Source organism: Bubalus bubalis, chromosome 2 (assembly GCF_019923935.1).
Source record: "Bubalus bubalis isolate 160015118507 breed Murrah chromosome 2, NDDB_SH_1, whole genome shotgun sequence".
NCBI classification, from domain to species: domain Eukaryota; kingdom Metazoa; phylum Chordata; class Mammalia; order Artiodactyla; family Bovidae; genus Bubalus; species Bubalus bubalis.
In genome coordinates, this window is record NC_059158.1 from 74,246,738 (window position 1) to 74,270,955 (window position 24,218).

General features: G+C 45.8%; 1 long non-coding RNA gene across 1 annotated transcript; it reads right to left on the minus strand.

Annotated features, from left to right (window-relative positions):
* Window positions 1–5,180: 5,180 nt before the first annotated feature.
* LOC112581736 lies at window positions 5,181–18,430 on the minus strand. The gene is made up of 5 exons (XR_003106327.3): window positions 18,025–18,430; window positions 17,608–17,696; window positions 7,600–7,698; window positions 5,632–5,661; window positions 5,181–5,359 (listed from the first exon to the last, which is right to left on the minus strand). It is a non-coding gene; the product is annotated as an uncharacterized LOC112581736 (long non-coding RNA).
* Window positions 18,431–24,218: the final 5,788 nt, after the last annotated feature.

The following is a 24,218-nucleotide window of genomic DNA, read 5'->3' on the forward strand; positions in this document are numbered from 1 at the left end:
CAACTCCCGGAGTTCATTCAAACTCACGTCCATCGAGTCAGTGATGCCATCCAGCCATCTCATCCTCTGTCATCCCCTTCTTCTCCTGCCCCCAATCCCTCCCAGCATCAGAGTCTTTTCCAATGAGTCAACTCTTCACATGAGGTGGCCAAAGTACTGGAGTTTCAGCTTTAGCATCATTCCTTCCAAAGAAAACCCAGGACTGATCTCCTTTAGAATGGACTGGTTGGATCTCCTTGCAGTCCAAGGGACTCTCAAGAGTCTTCTCCAACACCACAGTTCTGAACTCAGGCGATTTCAATCTAGGTCTCCTTGGCATTCCCCATGACACACCCATGGCAGGATTGAGTGCCTCATTTACGAGTAAACTAAAGGGAAAACAGTTTGGCATTTCCTCAAAAATCTAGGCATAGAATTATCATATGATCCACCAACTCCACTCCTAGGTATACACCCAAAAGAACTGGAAGCAGGGACTTGAACAGATACTTGGATACCAATATTCACTGCAGCATTATTTATAATAGCCAAAGGGTAAAAAACCACCCATGTCCATCAGCATAAGAGCAAATGTATGGAGGAATGAAGTTTTTATAAATACTATAATATGGATCAATCTGGAAAACATTATGCTAAGTAAATAAGCCAGATCTGAAAGGACAAATATTGTATGATTCTGCTTATGGGAGGTACCTAGAGTAGTCAAATTCATAGAGACAGAAAACAGAATTACAATTACCAGGGTTTGGGGAGAGGGGTGAGTTGTTGCTTAGTGGGTAGAGCTTCAATTTGAGACAATGAACAAGTTCTGAAAGTGGATAGTTGTGGTGGGTGTACAATATCAAGAATGTACTTAATGCCACTGAACTGAATGTTTAAAAATGGTTAAGATGGTAAATTTTATGTGCATTTGACCATAATAAAAAAAAATTAAAAATTGGTAAGTTTCATGTTCTGTATATTTTACAACAATTAGATAACGAAGAGGGGAAGAGAGATTCAGTACCTAAATCTGCTTGCCTAATTTATCGCAGTCCCCCAGGATTCACTAACGATCCAGAGAAGGAACTTAAAAGTCATGTTGTCCATTCTAAAGACAAGGAAACTGAGGCTCCCTGGTCAGTGACTTCCCTCAGGTCACAGAGCTAGTTAGTGACAAATCAGTTCTCTTAATTCCTGCTCTCGTGCTATTTCCTTTATATCAAATAGCCCATTTGTCTCCCTACAGTGAGACCTTCCAACATGTTACCTGCTCACCCCCTGGCCTGGAAGCCAGCAGGGAGGCCCCGAGTAGATATGAACATCACAGTGTGAAGCTCCATCAGCCCCTAAATACCTGTTCCATCAATCTGTCACCAAGTTGCGGACTTTCACCTTTGGGATCTCTTCCCTTCATTAAGGGCTGATTTCCTGATGAAATGGGAGGGGAGACAGATGGTTCTGGGATCTGTCCCCCCTAGAGGTGAGCACCCAGCCCTGTCCTGCCCCCGTGTGGCCCTATCAATGAGTGTGTCTGGGTAAAGGGGTGACTTTGGGGAAAATAAGGAGCATCCTCAAACTGGAACAAGACAAGAGTTCTTGGGGGTGGGGAGTAGGGAGGCTGTTATAGATTGAAGATGGAAGGAGGAATTGTTCAGACTTTGAATCCCTACGTTTTTCTTTCTTTCTTTCTTCTCTAGTTGTCAGAACTGGGATTTTATTAAATTGGAAAATGTATGAACAATTAAATCAGATGGTGAGAAATTTCGGGGCTGAGGTGGGTATTTGGCTTTGGCTCCGATCACTGTGGACCACGATGCCATCGTGTTCATTCTGGGGCAGAGGGGCGGGGCAGAGGAGCTCAGGTGGCCTCCCTGCCCATGGCCAGAGGTCTCCCCTCACTCCCCAGCTACTGGGTCTTGCTTTGAAGCCTGAGTTTCCCTGCTCCTGGTTCTCAGCTCACCACTTTCAAAGTCATTTCTCCCACTTCTGTTGTTGAGCTCTAGGTTTGTTCCAGTTCTTCAGTGGGCAGAGCCACTGAGCCTACCCCCCACCTGAATTACTCATCTCTTGCTCCCCCAAATCACCTGCCCCCGCCTCTGCCTGCCAATCACTACGATCACTGTCTCCACCTCTGTCTAAGGTCTGCCTCCACCGGTTGCCTCAATTTTCATCTCTGGTTTTAGAAAAGGCAGAGGAACCAGAGATTAAATTGTCAACATATGCGGGATCATCAAAAAAGCAAAAGAGTTCCAGAAAAACATCTATTTCTGCTTTATTGACTATGCCAAAGCCTTTGACTGTGTGGATCACAAGAAACTGTGGAAAATTCTGAAAGAGATGGGAATACCAGACCACCTGACCTGCCTCTTGAGAAACCTGTATGCGGGTCAGGAAGCAACAGTTAGAACTGGACATGGAACAACAGACTGGTTCCAAATAGGAAAAGGAGTATGTCAAGGCTGTATATTGTCACCCTGCTTATTTAACTTACATGCAGAGTACATCATGAGAAATGCTGGGCTGGAGGAAGCACAAGCTGGAATCAAGATTGCTGGGAGAAATATCAATAACCTCAGATATGCAGATGACACCACCCTATGGCAGAAAGCAAAGAGGAACTGAGGAGCCTCTTGATGAAAGCGAAAGAGGAGAGTGAAAAAGTTGGCTTAAAACTCAACATTCAGAAAACTAAGATCAGGATCATGGCACCTGGTCCCATCACCTCATGGCAAATAGATGGGGAAACAGTGACAGACTTTATTTTCTTGGGTGATTTTGGAGCCCAGATGCAGATGGTGACTGCAGCCATAAAATTAAAAGACCCTTGCTCCTTGGGAGAAAAGCTATGACCAACCTAGACAGCATATTAAAAAGCAGAGACATTACTTTTCCAACAAAGGTTTGTCTAGTCAAAGCTATGGTTTTTCCAGTGGTCATGTATGGATGTGAGAGTTGGACTGTGAAGAAAGCTGAGCACCAAAGAATTAATGCTTTTGAACTGTGGTGTTGGAGGAGACTCTTGCGGGTCCCTTGGACTGCAAGGAGATCCAACCAGTCAATCCTAAAGGAAATCACTCCTGAATATTCATTGGAAGGACTGACACTGAAGCTAAAACTGCAATACTTTGGCCACCTGATGTGAAGAATTGACACCCTGATGCTGGGAAAGATTGAAGGCAGGAGGAGAAAGGAACAACAGAGGATGAGATGGTTGGATGGCATCACCGACTTGATGGACGTGAGATTGAGTAAATTCTGGGAGTTGGTGATGGAGAGGGAAGCCCGGCGTGCTGCAGTCCATGGGGTCTCAAAGAATCAGACACAACTGAGTGACTGAACTGAACTGCAGAAGCTGGGTTTGTCGTCCTTTTCTCAGATCCAGACGTTCCATGAGTGGAGGGAGCAGGCGAGGAGGGGGTGTGAAGGATCAGGGCTGAGCACGGGGGGTGTGCACATGCCTACAAGGGGGCAGCAGGGCCCAATCTGCCCTCAGGACAATCCCTCACAAGTCAGCTGCTTGGGTCTCCACTGCCAAGTGCAGGGGGCTCCGGCCCCATGCGGGCTGGTTTGCTGAGGTCAGCTTGGCCTCCTGGGAGTAGCTGGACTGTCTCTCCATCTTCGAGGATAGAGGCACATGGATGGGGGTGTGACCTCAAAATTTTCAACTTAGGGCTGCAGTTTCCAATCCCCCCACTTTCTTCTTTCTTCTCCAGGTAGGTTCCAGGTACAAGACTACAGGAGGCATTTGATGTTGGTGTGTGGTCATGCTCTGAGTGAGGTTGTGGGGGGGCTCCTCTGAGTACCAGATGGGCGCTGGAGCTTCCCCATGGCCAACCATGGGCACTAGCATGAGGCCCCATGCCCTACCATGTGCAATGTGGCACCCGCTCTGTAGGACTGCTGCACCCTGGATGCCTCCCCAGGATGGCTGCCAGGTGTTGGGCTGTTTGGCCCAGTGCCTCTTGCAGGCCCAGGCTGCAAGTCTAGGAGGAAACCCAGGAAGGGCTCCTGCTGATAAATCATCGCCAAGTGTACGGCCAGGCCCCCACCCTCAGTGACGAGGCCAAAGGCCTGGGGCATCGATGACAGCCTCCAGCCACCCAGTGCCCATCCTCCCGGGGCCACTGAATCTGGATCCAGGATGCCCAGGCCGCTGTCACACCGCTTGCCCACATCCTCAGCTGTCCCCCAGCACACGACCTGCCTTGGTCCCACTGAGCCCCTAAATCTTCTCTTGGATTGGTGGTCTCACTGAGGAAGGGTGCTGGGAGAGTTGGGAGGACCACTGTCTCAGGTACCAAAGGATGCCATCACAAACTGGGGTGTCCTAAAACAACAGACAGCTATTCTCTTATAGTTCCGGAGTTCTGCTATGGCCTGCCCTGTGTCCCCTCAAAGTTCTCATGTTGAAGCCCTTACCCTCCAGGTGATGGTATGTGAAGATGGGGCTTTGTGGAATTCAGGTTGAGATGCGGTCCTGAGAGTGGGGCCCTCATAATGGGATTAGTGCCCTTTTAAGGCAGGTCACCAGAGAGCTTGCTGTCTGTTGCTCTTTCTGCCATGTGCTGGCCGTAGTGAAACAGCAGCGGTCTGCCAGCCGGGAGGAGGGCCCACAGCAGAACCCAACCAGGCCAGTACACTAAGCTCAGACTTCTAGTCTCCGGAACCGTGATGAAGTTGATTTCTGTTGTTTAAGCCACCCAGTCTGTTGTGCTTTGTTACGACAGCCAGAGCTGAACAAGACAAGGCCAGAAGTCCAAAATCAAGGTGCTGGCAGGCTGGTTCCCTCTGGATGCCTGAGGAAGGGCAGGCTCCACACCTCACTCCTGGCTTGTAGAGGCTGCCACAACCCTTGCTGTTCCCTGGCTTGCGGCAGCATAACTGCAAATCTCTGCCTCTGTCTTCAGTGACCTGCTCCTCCGCCCCACCTGTGTCATCTGCTTTTATGTCTCTTATAAAAAACACCTGTCATTGAATTTAGGGTGGGTCCGAAAGACTATCTGATCACAAGATCTTTAATTCAATTTCATCTGCAGAGATCCTATTTTTTTTTTTCTTACGTTACAATGTTTAGATACACTTCATTTTTGTGCTGTGCTGTGCTGTACTCAGTCGCTCAGTCATGTCCAACTCTTTGATACCACATGGACCGTAGCCCTCCCGCCTGGCTCCTCTGTCCTTGGGATTTTTCAGGCAAGAATACTGGAGTGGGTTGCCACTTCCTCCTCCAGGGTTCTTCCTGACCCAGGAATCAAACTCATATTTCCTGTGTCTCCTGCACTGCAGGCAGATTCTTTACCCGTTGAGCCATCAGGGAAGTCTCTTTATATGGGTTAATATTCTGCTGTATTTCATGTCATTCATTCTTCTTGAGAAACTGAAAACAATGGGAGATTGAGGATAACTTGAAGATTATTTCCAATCAGTATCTGAGTCTTGCAGCATCTTTTCTTCCCATTTCTTTATAAATTTTTTGCAAATAATAGTCATTTTTGACCCATATCCAGCATATATAGCTTTTCACTGATTCCTAACCTAAGACAACTAAAACTTATAATCAAGTGATGGTATAAATTTTAAAATTATAGTTTGTACACATTGACAATCAAGATAGTCTGAAGTACAAAAATTATCCTTTAGAAGAATTACCTTTTTAAAATATTAGACCTGGTAGTTAACCTACAAAAAAAAAAAAAACAAGTTTCAGGTGTCTTTCAAATACCTTTTGTAGATGTCATCTGCTAGTAAACAACATACGCATGTTTCTAGAAGATTCCTTCCCCTCCCCAGCTTATTTATGACATTCAACAGAACTGTTTACATGAAAGTATCTTTAAAAATAAACACTTTGAGGGGATTTATGTACTCTTAAACAGGGTGTGTCATTTCCCTTTGTTTGAGATATGAACTTCTGAAACTGCACAAACTTCTGAATTTAAGCTCTATGAGGCATAGCACACACCTCCGATTTACAAATAAAGGGATTCTCTGTGGGTTGGAACTGCCATGTCACGCAAAAAGGGGAAAATCCTCTGTAAACAGGTCCACTGCAGTGTGTTAAGTGAGTCATGACACAGCTGCTTGCCTTGAAAGATCCTGTTTCTAAAGAATGCGGCACTGACAGGTAGCAGAGGTTTGGATTTTGGGGGGCCACCATCCAACCCACTGCTGAGCACTAACCAGGAAGACTCGTGGGAGTGAATGGCCGTGGGCAAAGAAGAAGTCCTCCCAGGAAGCCCCGGGGGGAGCCAGGAGTGGTGGGAGCACACGGAGCCCAACCCCTGACATCTCCCAGAGCAGATTCAGAGCTCGCCCCTGCCCCTAAGCCCAAGGTCCCAGCCTGGAGAGAGTCACAAAGCAGCGGATACAACTCAAGGTCTCCTCCTCCCTCTGTGGCTGGGGGCATCCCAAGTCGCCATTTCAGACACCCAGGGGGAGGGCTGAGCCTGTAACCTCCAGCCTCTCTCCACCTCAAAGCAGGGAGCTGCTGGCACTTGGGGGAGATTTTTAAATACACAGGAAGCCTTGGGAGGAGGCCCTGATGGAGGCCAGAGCCTCGGTCAATCAGGTCAGTGTCCCCTGTGGGGTCAGGAGTACCAGGACTCCTTTGACCAGGGCAGGCCTCGGGGGAAAGAGGGGGACAGCCTCCCTCCCATTGGCCTCTGGCAGCTGAGTCAACAAGAGGAACAAGACCCGGTGCAGGGCAGGGAGGCCAGCTGGTGAGAGAGGGATACTTCGGCTTCATTGTCAATCCTTTTTGTGGACATGAGGCTTGCTGCTGCTAAGTCGCTTCAGTTGTGTCCGACTGTGTGACCCCATAGACGGCAGCCCAACAGGCTCCCCCGTCCCTGGGATTCTCCAGGCAAGAACACTGGAGTGGGTTGCCATTTCCTTCTCCAATGCATGAAAGTGAAAAGTGAAAATGAAGTCGCTCAGTCGTGTCCAACTCTTAGTGACCCCATGGACTGCAGCCCACCAGGCCCCTCCATCCATGGGATTTCCCAGGAAAGAGTACTGGAGAGGGGTGCCATTGCCTTCTCCCAATGGAATACTACTCAGCCATTAAAAAATGAAATAATGCCATTTGCAGCCACATGGATGGACCTAGAGATTATCATACTAAGTGAAGTAAGCCAGACAAAGACAAATATTGAATGATTTCATTTATATATGGAATCTACAAATTATTATAATAATTTAAAAACCCAAAGCCAAGTTCATAGATACAGGGAGTAGATTGGTGATTGCCAGAGGCAAAGACTGGAGGGGAGAGGAACAAAATGGGTGAAGGGAACCAAAAAGTACAAGTTGCAGCTATAAAATAAGTAAGTCCTGGGGATGCAATGTACAGCACAGTGACTCGAGTTAATAATACCCTACTGCATACTTGGAAGTGCTAAGGAGAGCACATCTTACAAGTTCTCATCACAGGAAAAAAAATTTTTGTGACCATATAAGGTGACATATGTTAACTAGACTTACTGTGGTCATTGTTTTGCCGTGTAAACAAGTATCAAATCATTATGTTGTGAGCCTGAAACATACTGCTACATGTCATTTACACCACGATTTTTAAAATTTTCTTTTTAAAAAATATATAAAAGAATATTTACTTACTATTTTGACCATGGCCTGCAGCATACAGAACTTCCCCAGTCAAGGATCAAACCCATGCCCCTGCACTGAGAGTTCAGACTCTTAACCACTGGACCACCTCTATTTAAAAAAAAAAAAAAAAAATTAAAAAGGAGAGCTGCTTAGTGCCATTCAGAATTGGACTCTGGAACAAGAAAAGGACTTTAGTGGAAATCTGATGAAATCTGTATAAAGTCTATCATTTAGTTAATAGTATTATACCCATCTTATCTGCTTCAGTTCAGTTCAGTTCAGTCGCTCAGTCATGTCCGACTCTTTGCGACCCCATGAATCCCAGCACGCCAGGCCTCCCTGTCCATCACCAACTCCCGGAGTTCACTCAAACTCACATCCATCGAGTCAGTGATGCCATCCAGCCATCTCATCCTCTGTCATCCCCTTCTCCTCCTGCCCCCAATCCCTCCCAGCATCAGAGTCTTTTCCAATGAGTCAGCTCTTCGCATGAGGTGGCCAAAGTACTGAAGTTTCAGCTTTAGCATCATTCCTTCCAAAGAACACCCAGGGCTGATCTCCTTCAGAATGGACTGGTTGGATCTCCTTGCAGTCCAAGGGACTCTCAAGAGTCTTCTCCAACACCACAGTTCAAAAGCATCAATTCTTTGGTGCTCAGCTTTCTTCACAGTCCAACTCTCACATCCATACATGACCACTGGAAAAACCATAGCCTTGACTAGATGGACCTTTGTTGGCAAAGTAATGTCTCTGCTTTTGAATATGCTATCTAGGTTGGTCATAACTTTCCTTCCAAGGAGTAAGCGTCTTTTAATTTCATGGCTGCAGTCACCATCTGCAGTGATTTGGGAGCCCAAAAAGATAAAGTCTGACACTGTTTCCACTGTTTCCCCATCTATTTCCCATAAAGTGATGGGACCAGATGCCATGATCTTCGTTTTCTGCAGGTTGAGTTTCAAGCCAACTTTCTCACTCTCCTCTTTCACTTTCATCAAGAGGCTTTTTAGTTCCTCTTCACTTTCTGCCATAAAGGTGGTGTCATCTGCATATCTGAGGTTATTGATATTTCTTCCGGCAATCTTGATTCCAACTTGTGCTTCTTCCAGCCCAGTGTTTCTCATGATGTACTCTGCATGTAAGTTAAATAAGCAGGGTGACAGTATACAGCCTTGATGTACTCCTTTTCCTATTTGGAACCAGTCTGTTGTTCCATGTCCAGTTCTAACTGTTGCTTCCTGACCCGCATACAGGTTTCTCAAGAGGCAGGTCAGGTGGTCTGGTATTCCCATTTCTTTCAGAATTTTCCACAGTTTCTTGTGATCCATACAGTCAAAGGCTTGGCATAGTCAATAAAGCAGAAATAGATGTTTTTCTGGAACTCTCTTGCTGTTTCCATGATCCAGTGGATGTTGGCAATTTAATCTCTGGTTCCTCTGCCTTTTCTAAAACCAGCTTGAACATCTGGAAGTTCACAGTTCACGTACTGTTGAAGCCTGGCTTGGAGAATTTTGAGCATTACTTTACTAGCGTGTGAGATGAGTGCAATTGTGCGGTAGTTTGAGCATTCTTTGGCATTGCCTTTCTTTGGGACTGGAATGAAAACTGACCTTTTCCAGTCCTGTGGCCACTGCTGAGTTTTCCAAATTTGCTGGCATATTGAGTGCAACACTTTCACAGCATCATCTTTCAGGATTTGGAATAGCTCAGCTGGAATTCCATCACCTCCACTAGCTTTGTTCATAGTGATGCTTTCTAAGGCCCACTTGACTTCACATTCCAGGATGTCTGGCTCTAGGTCAATGATCACACCATCGTGATTATCTTGGTCATGAAGATCTTTTTTGTACAGATCTTCTGTGTATTCTTGCCACCTCTCCTTAATATCTTCTGCTTCTGTTAGGTCCATACCATTTCTGTCCTTTATCGAGCCCATCTTTGCATGAAATGTTCCCTTGGTATCTCTAATTTTCTTGAAGAGATCGCTAGTCTTTCCCATTCTGTTGTTTCCCTCTATTTCTTTGCACTGATCACTGAGGAAGGCTTTCTTATCTCTTCTATCTATTACGTGTCCATAAATATTTGTTGACTTTTCCTCCACTACATTTTTTACATTGAGATATAATTCACATACCATAAAACCTACTATTTGAAAATATCCATTTCAGTGGGTCTTAGTATACAAGGCTATGCGACCATCACCACTATATAATTCCAGAACATTTTCATCACCCCATCTCCATTACATTTTTTAAAAGCTTTATTTTGGCTTTTAATAAATCAAAGTACACTTTGACTACATCTCAATCAATATAATTATTCTATTTTATAATCACTAGTAGTATTTACTAGGGGTCAGACCCTGTTCTTTGTATTTTATAAAGAATAAACCCTATGTGGGAAGCTTCATATCCACATCAGCATCATCCCACGTTACATGACGGGAAACAGAGACGTGAAAAGGAAAGGACTCTTTCCTAAGAACACACAGCGAGAAGCGGCAGAGTTAGGATTCGAGGCCCGAGTCTGTGCTCCTTACCACCCCTACTGCTTCTTGACTGGAGCATCAAGATTTAACAACCAAGCAGCCAGAAAATAACCAAACATATAACCTTTAGTTTTAAGAGCCCATTTTCTTCCTCCTTTTTAACAATCAGTCACCCTTGGCTGTGATTTTTTTTACTTTGCTAAAAGCAATTGAAGAGCCCACCACCGGCCCTCGGCTCGGCTCTGTAAGTGACACAAAAACCAAGAAGCCCTGGTACTTGTCCTCTAGGAGTGAAGGGCATGGACCAACAGTACAGGGAGAAGGTGATATACAAACATGGGCATTCAGACAAGGGAGAGTGTGGCCACTGGTGACGGCAGAAAGCTGGGACTTGCTGTTCCAAAAGAATCGGTAGTAATGAAATAGTTCTGGGAGGACCAGAGGGGTTGTTTTCTTTATTGAAGATGAAATTCAGATTTCATTACATAGGTTGAATTTGAGCAAATATTCTTTCACTTTAAACTCTACTATTTCATTCTCAGGCAGCTAAAAACACATTGATCTCAGTTTACCTTAACAATGCTACCTCCCACATTTAAATTATCTATACACTGTCACTTATAGAGGCTATTTTTAGATAACAGCACACATTTTATTTGACAGAAATGGTTGCTGAAAAATAGTGTGTAGATTCGATTTAGGGAATTCAAGTGTGTTTTTTTAATGTACAGTACTAGGAAGCTTTCTGTTGGAAAAGTCCTATAAAGAAGCCTTTATAAATCAAGAAATCCTTTGAAATTATATACACAATTACTTGCTAATTTTCTTTCTAAGCTCTGGTTACTATATATACCAGGTGTTTTTATTTAAGACACACCTGTATTTTGACTACTTTGTGGTCGAGCTCAGTTGTGTCTGACTCTTTGCAACCCCATGAACTGTAGCCCACCAGGCTCCTCTGTTCATGGAATTCTCCAGGAAAGAATACTGGAGTGGGTTGTCATTTCCACCTCCAGGGGATCTTTCCAACCCAGGGATCCAACCTTCATCTCTCGTGTCTCCTGCATTGGCAGGCAGATTCTTTACCACTGCACCACTTGGGAAGCCCACTATATTTTGTAGCTCTTTGCAAAATGAAATTGCACATCCAAGTTAAATAGTCTGTACTCAACTGACATCTCTCCTAGACGTTGAGTCTCATGAATTCTCAGGCACTTAGAAGTGATTGTTAACTCAGATTTCTTGCCCACATATGAGGTCCTAAGGCATTTTTATAAGCAAAGTTCTCGTAACTGGGAAACCCTGGATTATTTAGGACCTGAAGAACATTCCAGCCTGGTCTAAGGTAATTGTTTATAAAAAACATTTTAAATACACACACACACACACACACACACACACACACAAATCATGTAACTTAGGAGAAATTCCTTTCAGAAAATTATGCGTCATCAATAATAGTTTTATTGTATTGTGATAAGAAATTTTGGCTTGGTGGGCTATTTAGGGGGAGGTTAGTTAAATGGCACAGTATGGGTACACCTAGAGAAATACTATTTTAGTTAAATAAACTGGGCAGCAGCTCCCTCTTGTGGTGTAAAATAAGTACTGCAGCCACTGAATTGCAAGGTGGGAAAACACCCCCGAGGCTTCCTAGGTGGCTCAGTGGTAAAGAATCCACCTGCCAACGCAGGAGACGCAGGTTCGATCCCTGGGTCAGGAAGACGTCCTGGAGAAGGAAATGGCCACCCACTCCAGTACTCTTGTCTGGAGAATCCCATAGACAGAGGAGACTGGCGGGCTACGGTCCATGGGGTCGCACAGAGTCGGACACGACTGAAGTGATTGAGAATATGCGTACGGGGATCTAGGGACACCAGGGTGATCACACAGTTGCTGCCCCCACGATGGTCACATAATTTGTTCCATTTAGATGTCACCTTTCTCATAATGCTTCTGCCGGTCCCCCATCACCTCTGTCTCCTCTGAACTGCTCCCTGCTTCCCCACCCCGCTCCTGAGATTGCTTCATCTCACGCTTCTCCCCCATGGTCTTCTCTTTATTGCAACTGGTCATTTTCTTGTCTTACTGCCCTACTGGGTTGTAACCTCTTGGAAGGCAGAGGCCACATCTGATCTACTCCTACTTTTCCCACAGCCCATCATTCCACATTTGCCCAGTTAGTAGTCAAATACATATTTGTTCAATTTAACTGAATCAGAAGGCAACAGAGCTAATTAAAAACAGATTCCAGTGGAGAAGCTATTTTAGGTTCTTTCTACATATAACTCAAAAACAGAGATGCCATGCGGTGCTTAGTTGCTCAGTAGTGTCCGACTCTTTGAGACCCCATGGACTGTAGCCCACCTGGCTCCTCTGTCCATGGAACTCTCTGGGCAAGAATACTGGAGTGGGTTGCCATGCCCTCCTCCTGGGCATCTTCCCCAATCCAGGGATCAAACCCAGGTCTCCCGCATTGCAGGTGGATACTTCACTGTCTGAACCACCAGGGAGGCCCCAAAACAGAGCAGAGAGCATTTTGTGGCTGCCAAAATGCATGTTGGATTTCTCATCAATTTATATGGTATGATAAGGACGTCAGTGGGAGGTAAGATCTGTTCTATCCTAGAATCCATGATGTCAGGAGTCTGCCCTGTCACCTTCCCACCTGTCATGAAAGGATGCTGCAGCACACAGGTGTTCCCATGGGCACCACGTCAGGCACCTGAACGTGAACACTGGCTCGGGCCCAGCCACCTGTGGTGGCCAAGATTGCAAACCAGTGGTTCCCAGACTCTGGGATTTCAGGTGTAAGAGTAAAATGTTTTAAAGAAATTGTTTCCAAGGACTGATATGAGGCTGCTAATATTTGCTTCCTATGAACAGTTTTAAAATCATTTATTATGACCTTCATTTTATGGGGGAAAAAAAGAAATTTTAACACCAAAAAGTAGGAAAGGCATAATCTCAGAATAAATAAGCTTTTTTTTTTTTTTTTCCTACTGAGTGCATTTAACTCTAGATCTGGACCGCACACTTGAATCCAAACACTAGGGAGAGAAGGGGAGGGCAGACATGACGGCACAGAGGGCTCTCATCTTCTGCCCATGTTTCTCCTTTCTTGGCTTCAGAGTTTTTCATTTGACAGTTCCCTCACTCACGCTTGCCTTGTCACGTGTGAGAATGAGCAAGAAGTCACACCCCTGGGGAACAGGAGCTCAGGTGGAAACGAGCTGATGCCGAAACCCGAGTGAGGGGATTGCCAAATGAAAAGAAAGTCTGAGTGCAATAGAGGAGAAAATTGGGTGGAAGACGGGCGTCAGGTGTGTGCCCTTGGCTCCACCCTCCGCTTTCTCGCTCCCGTTTCTTAGTCCCAGTGTGTGGTTTGGTTGGCTGAGTTGTAGGGGAATGCCTGGGGCAGCCTTGTGTGGGTTACGGGGAGGAAGGGGAAAGAGAGAAGAAGGACTTGACCCCACTGGCTGGAAGCAAATTTCTCTCCTCTGTCGACCACGAGGTAAAAACAGCAGAGTAAGAACTTGCAGCTTGCACACACGCTACTTTCTCGAGAAGCTTTCAGATAGTTCCTTCATCCCCACACAAGCAAGCCATCTGATCTCAGGAGGGGCTGACAGTGGAAATCTCTCCCTCCCACACCAGGATTCATCTAGGAAAGGGGAAGGGCTTAGCTGCTCCTCTCACACCCAGAATAAGGGAATGCGTATGTGTATGTGTATGTGTGTGCACAGGGGCTTAACCCAGACTGAATGTCTGTGGGCCACCTCACGAAATAAACCTATTGTTTGCATCCGCCACATCACTCCTTAAAGGCAACGGCACCCGACTCCAGTACTCTTGCCTGGAAAATCCCATGGACGGAGGGGCCTGGTGGGCTGCAGTCCATGGGGTCGCTAGGAGTCGGACACGACTGAGCGACTTCACTTTCACTTTTCACTCTCATGCATTGGAGAAGGAAATGGCAACCCACTCCAGTGTTCTTGCCTGGAGAATCCAGGGACGGGGGAGCCTGGTGGGCTGCCGTCTATGGGGTTGCACAGAGTCGGACACGACTGAAGGGACTTAGCAGCAGCACACCACCCTTTCCCAAAGAGGGCCCCTCAACAAGGGGTCAATGGGGCTGATGGCCCAGCGAGGCAAGGCCCCAGCCGAGAGAGGCCAGCCTCCCCAGATTCCATCTGCAATAATGACAGCCTCGGGGCTCACATTAGTCCTGGCTCTGCAGAGTCTCGGGACATCCCTGCCACAAGCAGGTGTCTCTTGGAGTCGGACGGGACTAAGACGGAGTCCTGGCCTTGGCCCCCGGACAGCCCGCAGCCCTACTCCTACCGCAGCACAGCCCGCTCGCCAGTCCCGCAGCACTCAGTGTGCAGGAGGCCGTGGTTCGTTTCCCTTGCTTCTAAACCTCTTTTAGCTAAAAAAAAAAAAAAAAAAAAAAAAACAAAAAAAAAACACCAACCCTTCCCTGGTGGCTCAGAGGATAAAGCGTCTGCCCGCAATGCGGGAGATCCGGGTTTGGTCCCTGGGTTGGGAAGATCCCCTGGAGAAGGAATGGCAACCCACTCCAGTATTCTTGCCTGGAGAATCCCATGGACAGAGGAGCCCGGTGGGCTACAGTCCACGGGGTCGCAAAGAGTCGGACATGACTGAGCGACTTCCCTTTCTTTCTTTCTTTAGCTAAAAAAAAAAAAAAAAAACCCACAGCAAATGAAAGAAAACAAAACAAACAGACCTGCTAATCTTCTCCTCTGAACATTCTGGTAAATAACCCAACATGCTGACATGTCAGGATCGAGATAAACACCTGAAACTTTACCCCAGTTACCAGTAACCACCCTCCTGCCTTTGGGCCTTTGCAAGTACAACTCAGCACCTCCCCCTGAGCTTTTCTTACCCCTCTTCATCTTTCCCTCAAAGGTTTATTCTGTCCTTCATCTCTCAAACCTCCAAGCTCTGAAAGGGTCTCAGGCCGTCTCCATTCCTTCCTCAGGAGATCTTACATCTTCCCTCCAGTTTCCCTGAGCCTTCCATCACTGCCACCATTCCCCTCACCCTCATCTGGTTTACTCTTCCCCTTTCTCCTAAGGCCGGCTCCAAAGCAACCCCAGTGGCTACTGGGAGAAAAGAACCAATGCAACAGTCTGTTTCTAAGAGGCACTCCCTCTTATGACATTGTCTGGTTGATCACTTAACTCTCTGTGACCCAAGGCTCTTAAACAAGAGTTGCCAGATAAGGTGCAGTATAGCCAGTTAAATCTGAATTTCAGATAAACAACTTTTTTTTTTTTTTTTTTTTTAGTGTAAGCTCATTCCAGGCAATATTTCAGACCCTGTGTTATAATGAGATTTCTTTCATGCCATGATTCCTATTCCTCTGGCAGAACTTGAGCTGTGTTCATTCAAGATGGAGTCACAGTGGCCAACATGAACTTCCTTATTAGTTGTTTTGGAACATCTGGTGTAGGACTGTGGTGTCTTAGTGTGATAAATTAAGAGTGTCACTTTAGATGAGGAAATTGTTTAGTAATGTGCTCAGGAAAACTTCACTGGAACGAAGGAGCAACTGGTAGGGACAGGAACACCTGGGGTGCAGGCTTACTCCCCTCTGGCAGACTCCGCAACATGGGACCACCGAGTCTGGTGACTTGAAGGCTCTTTGCTGGAGGACGTGGCTCCATGCTGTTGAGAGCTGATCCAGGGGCACTGGAGGCCCAGTTGGAGCAGAGGGTGACTTCTCGTTCACGCTTCTCGCTAGACCCCTTGCTGGACCAGAGGCTACTGCCCTTGTTAGACACCTCCTTCCCAAGCTTCTCCTGGGACTGGTTTATGACCTGCCCTCTTTTTCTCCCTACTTTGATAACCTGTGTTTCACACTAATGGTGTGCAATAAACCCAGTGATTCATGAATTGAATCTTGGCTACATTTTCTTTATCTCTAAGCCCATAAGTCTCACCTGGCCTTACCACTGGGCACTGTGACACACCTTTCTTTGCTGGATCTGGCGATCCTTCTTAAGTAGATGTAATGATAGAAATGATATACCGTTCGTGGAGCTCCTAGGATGTGCTCTTTAAGCAGAACACATATGTCCCTTTGTCAGGGGAACTGCCGCCAGGCCAGGCTCCTGGGGAATTACTAATAGTGCCCTGTTCACACCCTCAGGTGTTTCTCTTTGGATACTCAAAAGCGTGTTCCATTTTCATTCCCATGACAACGCAACACAAGAGCTTTTTATTACCTTCATTATCCAGACAAGTCGGTTGATTTTCAAGAGGAAGAAATAATTAGCCTAATGTCACACGGGAAGCAAGAAGTAGCAGCGGCAGCACTCTGGCCCAGTCTTCCCCACTCAGAGCCTTCCGGGAGCAGGCATCGCCCCCTCAGGAGGAAGGCCGTGGAGCTGGTGCAAACAGAAGTCCCAGCTTCCACAGGGCTCACTCCCTTGACTAGTCACGGTCCCTTCTGGACTTGGAATCAAACCTGTGCCCACTTTCAAAAGACCTAAATATACATTTCTCCAAAGAAGACATATGGATGGCCAATAGGCACATGAAAAGACGCTCAATATCACTAACAGAGAAATGCAAATCAAAACCACAACGAGGCATCACTTCACACCAGTCAGAATGGCCGTCATCAACAAGACCACAAATAAATGCGGGGGACGGTGTGGAGAAAAGGGAGCCCTCCTAGATGGTTGGCAGAAATGTAAATCGGTGCCACCACCACAGAAAACAGTATGGAGGTTCTTTAAAAACAGAAACTACCATATGATCCCGCAACCCCACTTCTGGGCCTATATCTGGAAAAACATTCTAATTTGCAAAGATACACGCGCTCTAATGTTCACAGCCGCACTGTTTATAATAGCAGAGACATGGAAGCAACCCTCATGTCCGTCGACAGATGAATGGATAAAAGATGATGTGGTATATACATACACACACACACACACACACACACACACACCATGGAATATCATTCAGTCATAAAAAAGAATGAAATAATGCCGTTTGCAGCAATCTGGATGAACCGAGAGATTATTGTACTAAGCGAAGTAAGTCAGAAAGAGAAAGACAAATATACATTACTTACATGTGAGATCTAAAAAAAATGATACTGATGAGCTTATTTACAAAACAGAAACAGACAGACATAGAAAACAAACACGATTATCAAAGGAAGAAAAGCAGGGAGGGATAAGTTAGGTGTTTGGGATATACACTACTGTATATAAAATAGGTAAACAGTAAGAATTTACTGTATAGCACAAGGAACTATATTCAATATTTTGTAGTAACTATAATGGAAAAGAATCTGAAAAATAATGTATGTATAACTGAATCATTTTGAGGTACACCAGAAGTAAACACAATATTATAAATCTACTATATTTCAATAAAATAAAAAACATACCAAAAAAAAAAACAACAACGCTTCATTGCACAAGATTCTTCACCAGGCAATGAGATCCCACCACCAAATTAACCGCAGAGATGAAAAGTTCTCCACTAACCTCAAAGAAGCCAGCTGGGGTTTTCAGGAGACTGTTAGTTCCTTAAAGGGACTCGCTTCTCATGGTGGCACCTGAGTCATTGAGAGGAACTGTGACAATAGGGTGTTAGAGGAAACAATGAGAACATGGATCAATGTCGTTGTCTTTCCTTCAATCCTAACAGAGCAGGTTAGCTGGCCCAGGACAGATAGGTGGGGATGGGTCTCCTCTCTTGTCACCATATTCATCATACCTTCAGTGCTCTTCTATCCTTTATCCACAGGTACACCTAGCACATGCATTCATTATGTGGAGGTAAAACGCTCCTCAAACTTAGGCTCCTTAGACCCTCCACAAGCTTGCTGGTGAGCTAGACAGAAGAGGTCCTACCCCATGGGGCTTAGAGGCCAGAGGGAGAAGTCAGACAGGTCTACTCACCTGGGCCAGCCTGCCCTCTCTCGTTTCTTTGCTTGGTAGGGAATGGGTCCTGTCATCCCTGGTACCAAGGGAATTCCTGCGCCTGTTGGTTGGGCAGCAAGAGGCAACAAGCTCCAGAGGGTCAGGGGCACCGTTGAGCCTGCAGCGTGGACTCCACTCAGTAGGCGCCTATGGATAAAGCTGAGCACTAGCTTCAGCTGCACATCTCACTCAGTGAGAGCTAGGTACAATCACTGATCCAACTTTATTAGAGAGGGCGCTGAGCCTTGGAGCAGAGAGGTAGCTGTCCAGGCCGCACAGGCAGACTTCGCCCTGGATGAGGGAAGTCAAGACGCGAATTTGGCAGTCTGGCTCCTGCTGAACCATAGCCGCAGGTGCAAGGTTCTTGGGGGCAGGGGCGGGCCGGAGAGCAGAGCCGCAAAGGCTCTTGGGCGGGGGCGGGGGCGCGTGCCGGAGGCTGAAGAGCAGAGCGGCAAATCCCGAAGGGCACTTAGGCGGGTGCCATCCTTGACACTTGGCACAGATTACATCATTTAACCACCACCTCGGCCCTGTGAGCCAGGATTTTATAGATGACAAAAGGAGATGGGGAGATTAAGGAACCTGCCCCAAATGACAAAGTGATACATGCATCAGCGCTTCTACATTTTTGCTTTAATGTGCATATGAATCACCTGCTGCTGCTGCTAAGTCGCTTCAGTCGTGTCCGACTCTGTGCGACCCCATAGACGGCAGCCCACCAGGCTCCCCCGTCCCTGGGATTCTCCAGGCAAGAATACTGGAGTGGGTTGCCATTTCCTTCTCCAATGCATGAAAGTGAAAAGTGAAAGTGAAGTCGCTCAGTCGTGCCCGACTCTTAGCGACCTCGTGGACTGCAGCCTACCAGGCTCCTTCATCCATGGGATTTTCCAGGCAAGAGTACTGGAGTGGGGTGCCATTGCCTTCTCCATGAATCACCTGGGGGACCTTGTTAAACTTCAGTAGGCCTGGGGTTGGGCCCCAAACTTCGTATTGCTAAGGAGCTCCGACTTGATGCTAACAGGGGTCAGCTTTATAATATTAAATACTTTGCTGTTTGGTAGTTCATCTACCTTTTTATCCTCAATTAAACTTCTCCAAATGGTTCCGTGTGTGGGCAATAACTTTAACTAGTTTTTATTGAGTGCTCACTCTATATCAGGTCCTGTATCAAGAGCTTCCTGTGGATTACCTCATTAATTAAAGGAATTAGGATACAATTAGTGTCCCATTTGAAGTGTGAGGAAACTGAGGCTCACAGAGTTTAAAGAAGCTTGCTCAAGGTCACAAGCCCAGCAAGTGGCAGGGCTGGTCCTATTTGTTCTTGCAATGCACTTGGGAAGCTTGGAAGGTGAGCATTGCTAGCTCATTCTATATATGGAGAAAATGAAGGTAGAGAGATTGTTCAACATATTAAAGCAAGGCTGGGATCCATCTGGTTCTCATAATACAAAATCCAATGCCTTTTCCCTCTCCCCTTCCCTAACCATGAACAAATAATTCCAGTAAGAGTTTTCTTCCTTCAGACAGATCTGAAGGAGTCCTTAACCAAACCATTATCTTTCCCTTGGGACTCGAACAAATTTCCCTCATTCAGCTGTCTCCCTTTTTAAAGTCCATTACTCTGGTTAGAACCCCTGGAGGCCCGCAGCATCTCAGGGAACTGATCCGAAGCCTCCAGAACTCCTGGCAAGGCTCTGCTACTGCACACCAGAGCGCACCTTCTCAGTTACTTATTACCAGGTTTAATTGGTAGCAGTGGTGCCAGGTGGGTCAGGCCCAAGCCCTGTTGGGAATGAACTTTCAGTGACTTTATGCAAAAACCCACAGGGCATGCTTGTTTTCCCTCTAGCCCCTGAGCTCCTCTCCCCTCTGCTTTCAGGCACTGTGCCCCCTCCATTCTTTATTACACATTGTCTTCTCCCATCCAGAAAGGACGCTTTGCATTCTAAACCGATGACTGAGAGTGTTTCAACAATTGTATCAATTATGCCAGGTGCTAGAAATGGGAATTCCTGACCCTTGGGAAGTCTCCACCTTAGTGGGGTAACACATACAGAAAGTATTTCAGTAGAAAGAGGTAATGTCTCAGATGTAGACACCTCAAAGGCACTATGGGAGCCCAGAGACCTTATCAGAGGAGATGCTCTCACAGGTAGAATTCTGAACACTGGGCCAGAGGCAGCCAGTGGATAGGCACCCCTAGCAGAAGAACAGTGCAAGCCAAAGGACAGAGACACAAAAGAGCTCAGGTGTGCGGGAACAGTGCTATGCTTCAGGGCACAAAATGCAAAGCAAGGGGTGGCCGAGGACAGGACTGGAGAGCGAAATAGGAGGAATATCATGGGGCCTGCACTTGCTTCTCTAGACAGTGGTTCTCAAGTTATGCCTGGGGGTCTATTTTGGAAGTTAAGCGTGGACAGACATCTGAGCTCCCTTCCACCAGGGTGTCTATGCCTTGGGTGGCCTTATACTTTTGGTGCTCTGCATAATGTTGTGTAAAGCAAGAGCTCTGCTCTTAAAAGGCGTGACCAACCACTGATGTACATGATGGGGCATCATCTGAAAGGAACTCTGGGCTTCAGGGGTTGGGAGAGGCTGCATTGGGGGTTTTCTGTAGCTGGTGGATGGCCCAGCAGCACTCTCTGCAGGCCAAGAAGTGGCCATGAAAGAGAAAGTGTCAGTAGCTCAGGCGTGTCTGACTCCTTCCAACCTCATAGACTGTGGCCCACCAAGCTCCTCTGTCCATGGAATTCTCCAGGCAAGAATACTGGAAAGGGTAACCATTCCCTTCTCCAGGGTATCTTCCCAACCCAGGGATCGAACCCAGGTCTCTTGCATTGCAGGCAGCTTCTTTACTATCTGGACCTCCAACCAGGGGAGCCCCAAGAAGTGGCCATTTCATTTCCTAATTCAGTTCTGTGATGAGCAAGGAAGTGGGAGCCACGTCTCCCTCCCAACTGAAGGGAAGGCTGAGCCAGCTAGCCTGGCCTGACTGGCTGACCCCCTTAGCCCTCACTGGCTCCTCTGGCCACATCGGCCCTGCCAGCTCCTCTGAGTCCAGTCTCTCGAGTCCAGCCCGAAGGGCTTTATCACTCCAGTGACCCTTGATACTGCAGGTCTGACAGGCCCCATCATGCTGCCAGAACTGACCCTGCTGGTGAAATCTACCCATTTTATAGCTTTGCTAGGCCTACCCATGAGCACCATGACTTACACGTTGATTAATAGCCTGGGGGTAAGCCAATCTCATCCCCCCTCCTCCTGCCAGAGGCCCTGGCTTTTGCAGTGCTCCAGCCTGCCTCCCAGCCTGCCTGTCACTCGGTCTGGTCATGAATATTCCAGTTCTTTTATGCTCTCCGCGGAAGCCAAGTCCGTCAGCCCCTAATCCTACCGCGGGGCGCACTCCCTGCAGGCTGCTTGGCTGCTGCCACCCCGGCCCCAGGAAGGCAGCCTCAGTAACTCATGTTCCTGCAACACCTTCCAAGAGTGCTTATTAAGCCGCTGCCAGACAAGTCACTGAGCCGTGTGAAGCCGACTTTCTCCACAGGGAAGCACTAGTTCAGGGAGCAACCAACATTTTGAGTGTGCATAATGTCAACAAAACGTTTGAGGACGAACCCCCTGACACACAGATTGATAATGACTTACAGATTATAATCAGGTACTAATCAGTGTACTAATCCATAGTATATTATCAAACATACGTAAATATATAAATTAAAGCAAATGAGTTAGAGATAAATGGTGTTTTCTAAATGTTTTACTTATTAAAGTACAAAACATTTTGCTCTCAAAGATGCAATGAAAACATTCTGAGAGAGCTATAACTGAATATGCTTCATTTAAAAAAAAATTAATAGACTTTATTTTGAGGGGGAGTTTTAGGTTTACAGAAAAATTGAGCAGAAAGTACAAAGAGTTCCTATATACCTGCTCAAAACCTTCTCCTCTTTGGTTTTCTCAATTAATAACAGCTCATCTGAGTATGGTACATTTGTTATAAAATGATGAGCCAACATTGATACGTGATTATTAACTGAAGTCCATACTTTGCATTAGAGTTCACTCTTTGTGTTGTACGTTTTCTGGGCTTTGATAAATGTATAATGACACGAATCTACCATGACAGTATCACACAGAGTAATTTCATCGCCCTAAAAATTCTCTGTGCTCCATCTATTCATCTCTCCTCCCTGCCCCCGACCTCTGGCAGTCATAGATCTTTTTACTGCTCCATTATTTTTCACAACTTTGGTTTAACCCTTTGTGATAAAATTGGATTTGAAGGTCCAATTCAAAGTACACTCCTTGCTTGTGAACCATGTGGCTGACCTAGCAGAAGAGGCCTTGAAACAGCTACTGACTCCCCACAAAGAAGAAAAGCAGTGAGTGCGCTTCGGAAATCACAGTGATTTTTTTCAGTCTCACTCACCTGTTATATAAATGTATTTATTGACATTCAGCTGGTAAATTTCTCTGTTCCCTGTGGTCAATAATTTATTATTGCAAGCTTATTAGAATTGGATGCATTTCACAATTTTAACAAAGAACTCAGTTGTCCCTCTCTCTTCTAGATATGTTGATAGGAGGATTTTTAGGCAGATCTAAAATTCTTCAAATTTTCAAAGTAAATAGATAATAAACATTAAAAAAAAACTATAGGACGATAGAAATACTTCTAAATATTTATTTTCAAAAATACTTTCTAGAGTACAAATTTCTTTTCAAAGGCTGTTTCTCACATCATTAAAATGTTACTTTACATTAGAAGGATGGATTCAGAGAACTTATTTTTTTCTAAACTATTGAATAGGTAGCATATTGCTAATGGCCATTTATTATCACAGAAAAGAAGAGCAAATTTAGAACACTTGTTTTTTTTTTTTGGGAAAAAAAGAGTGTATACACAGAGTTTTTAAAAGTTTTAAGTTAAAAAATAAATAAATAAAAGTTTTAAGTTTAGGAATATCTTTGAGTACTTTCACACAGATAATAAATCTCAAATTACAGATTTTCACTCAACCCCATTGCATAGATTCTACCATTTGCCAATTTTATTATCATTATTTTGAAATGTTTTATATTGTTATTGCAGCCATGAAATTAAGAGACACTTACTCCTTGGAAGAAAAGTTATGACCAACTTAGACAGCATATTAAAAAGCAGAGACATTACTTTGCCAACAAAGGTCTAGTCAAGGCTATGGTTTTTCCAGTAGTCATGTATGGATGTGAGAGTTGGACTATAAAGAAAGCTGAGTGCCAAAGAATTGATGCTTTTGAACTGTGGTGTTGAAGAAGACTCTTGAGAGTCCGTTGAACTGCAAGCAGATCCAACCAGTCAATCCTAAAGGAAATCAACCCTGAATATTCATTGGGAGAACTGATGCTGAAGCTGAAACTTCAATACTTTGGCCACGTGATGTGAAGAGACAACTCATTGGAAAAGACCCTGACACCTGGAAAGACTGAGGGCAGGAGAAGGGAAAGACAGAGGATGAGATGGATGGCATCACCGACACAATGGACATGAGTTTGAGTAAACTCTGGGAGTTGGTGATGGACAGGGAGGCCTGGAGTACTGCAGTCCATGGGGTCGCAAAGAGTCGGACACAACTGAGTGACTGAACTGAACTGATATTGTTATATATATTTAACTTCTTTAACTTTTAAAACCTACTGCAGAAACTTGAGTTCATCATTTGCTTGGGTTCATGACACATTATCATTCTTCAAAATACTCTTGGGATATTTTAGTGAGTGCCCACTTCACCTTTTAAAGAGCTGTCTTCCAGATCAATCATATTTTAACAGCATGTTCATAAGGCATTTTTTAAAAGTAACTATCAATTTACCACAATAAAGCAAACAAATTCAGCCTTCTCTGCCCTCTCCCAGCATCCTCCACTCCTGCAGAGTAAGGTGTGGAATGCATTCCAGCATGGCCACACTTGTTCAGGGACTCCCTGAGAATGCTGGAAAAGGCCCACAGAGTCCTGGGGTCACCACACTTCCTGGTTCTCCTGGTCCTTCAGCTGTGCAGCCGCATCTCACTGAAGCTGGGCACCTGGATTCTTGTGACGGGAGGAGGACATCTGGAAAACCCTGTGACTTTGGGAGACCCTAAGGTCTTTCAGTGGGCTTCCCAGGTGGCATTAAGTCACTTCAGTCGT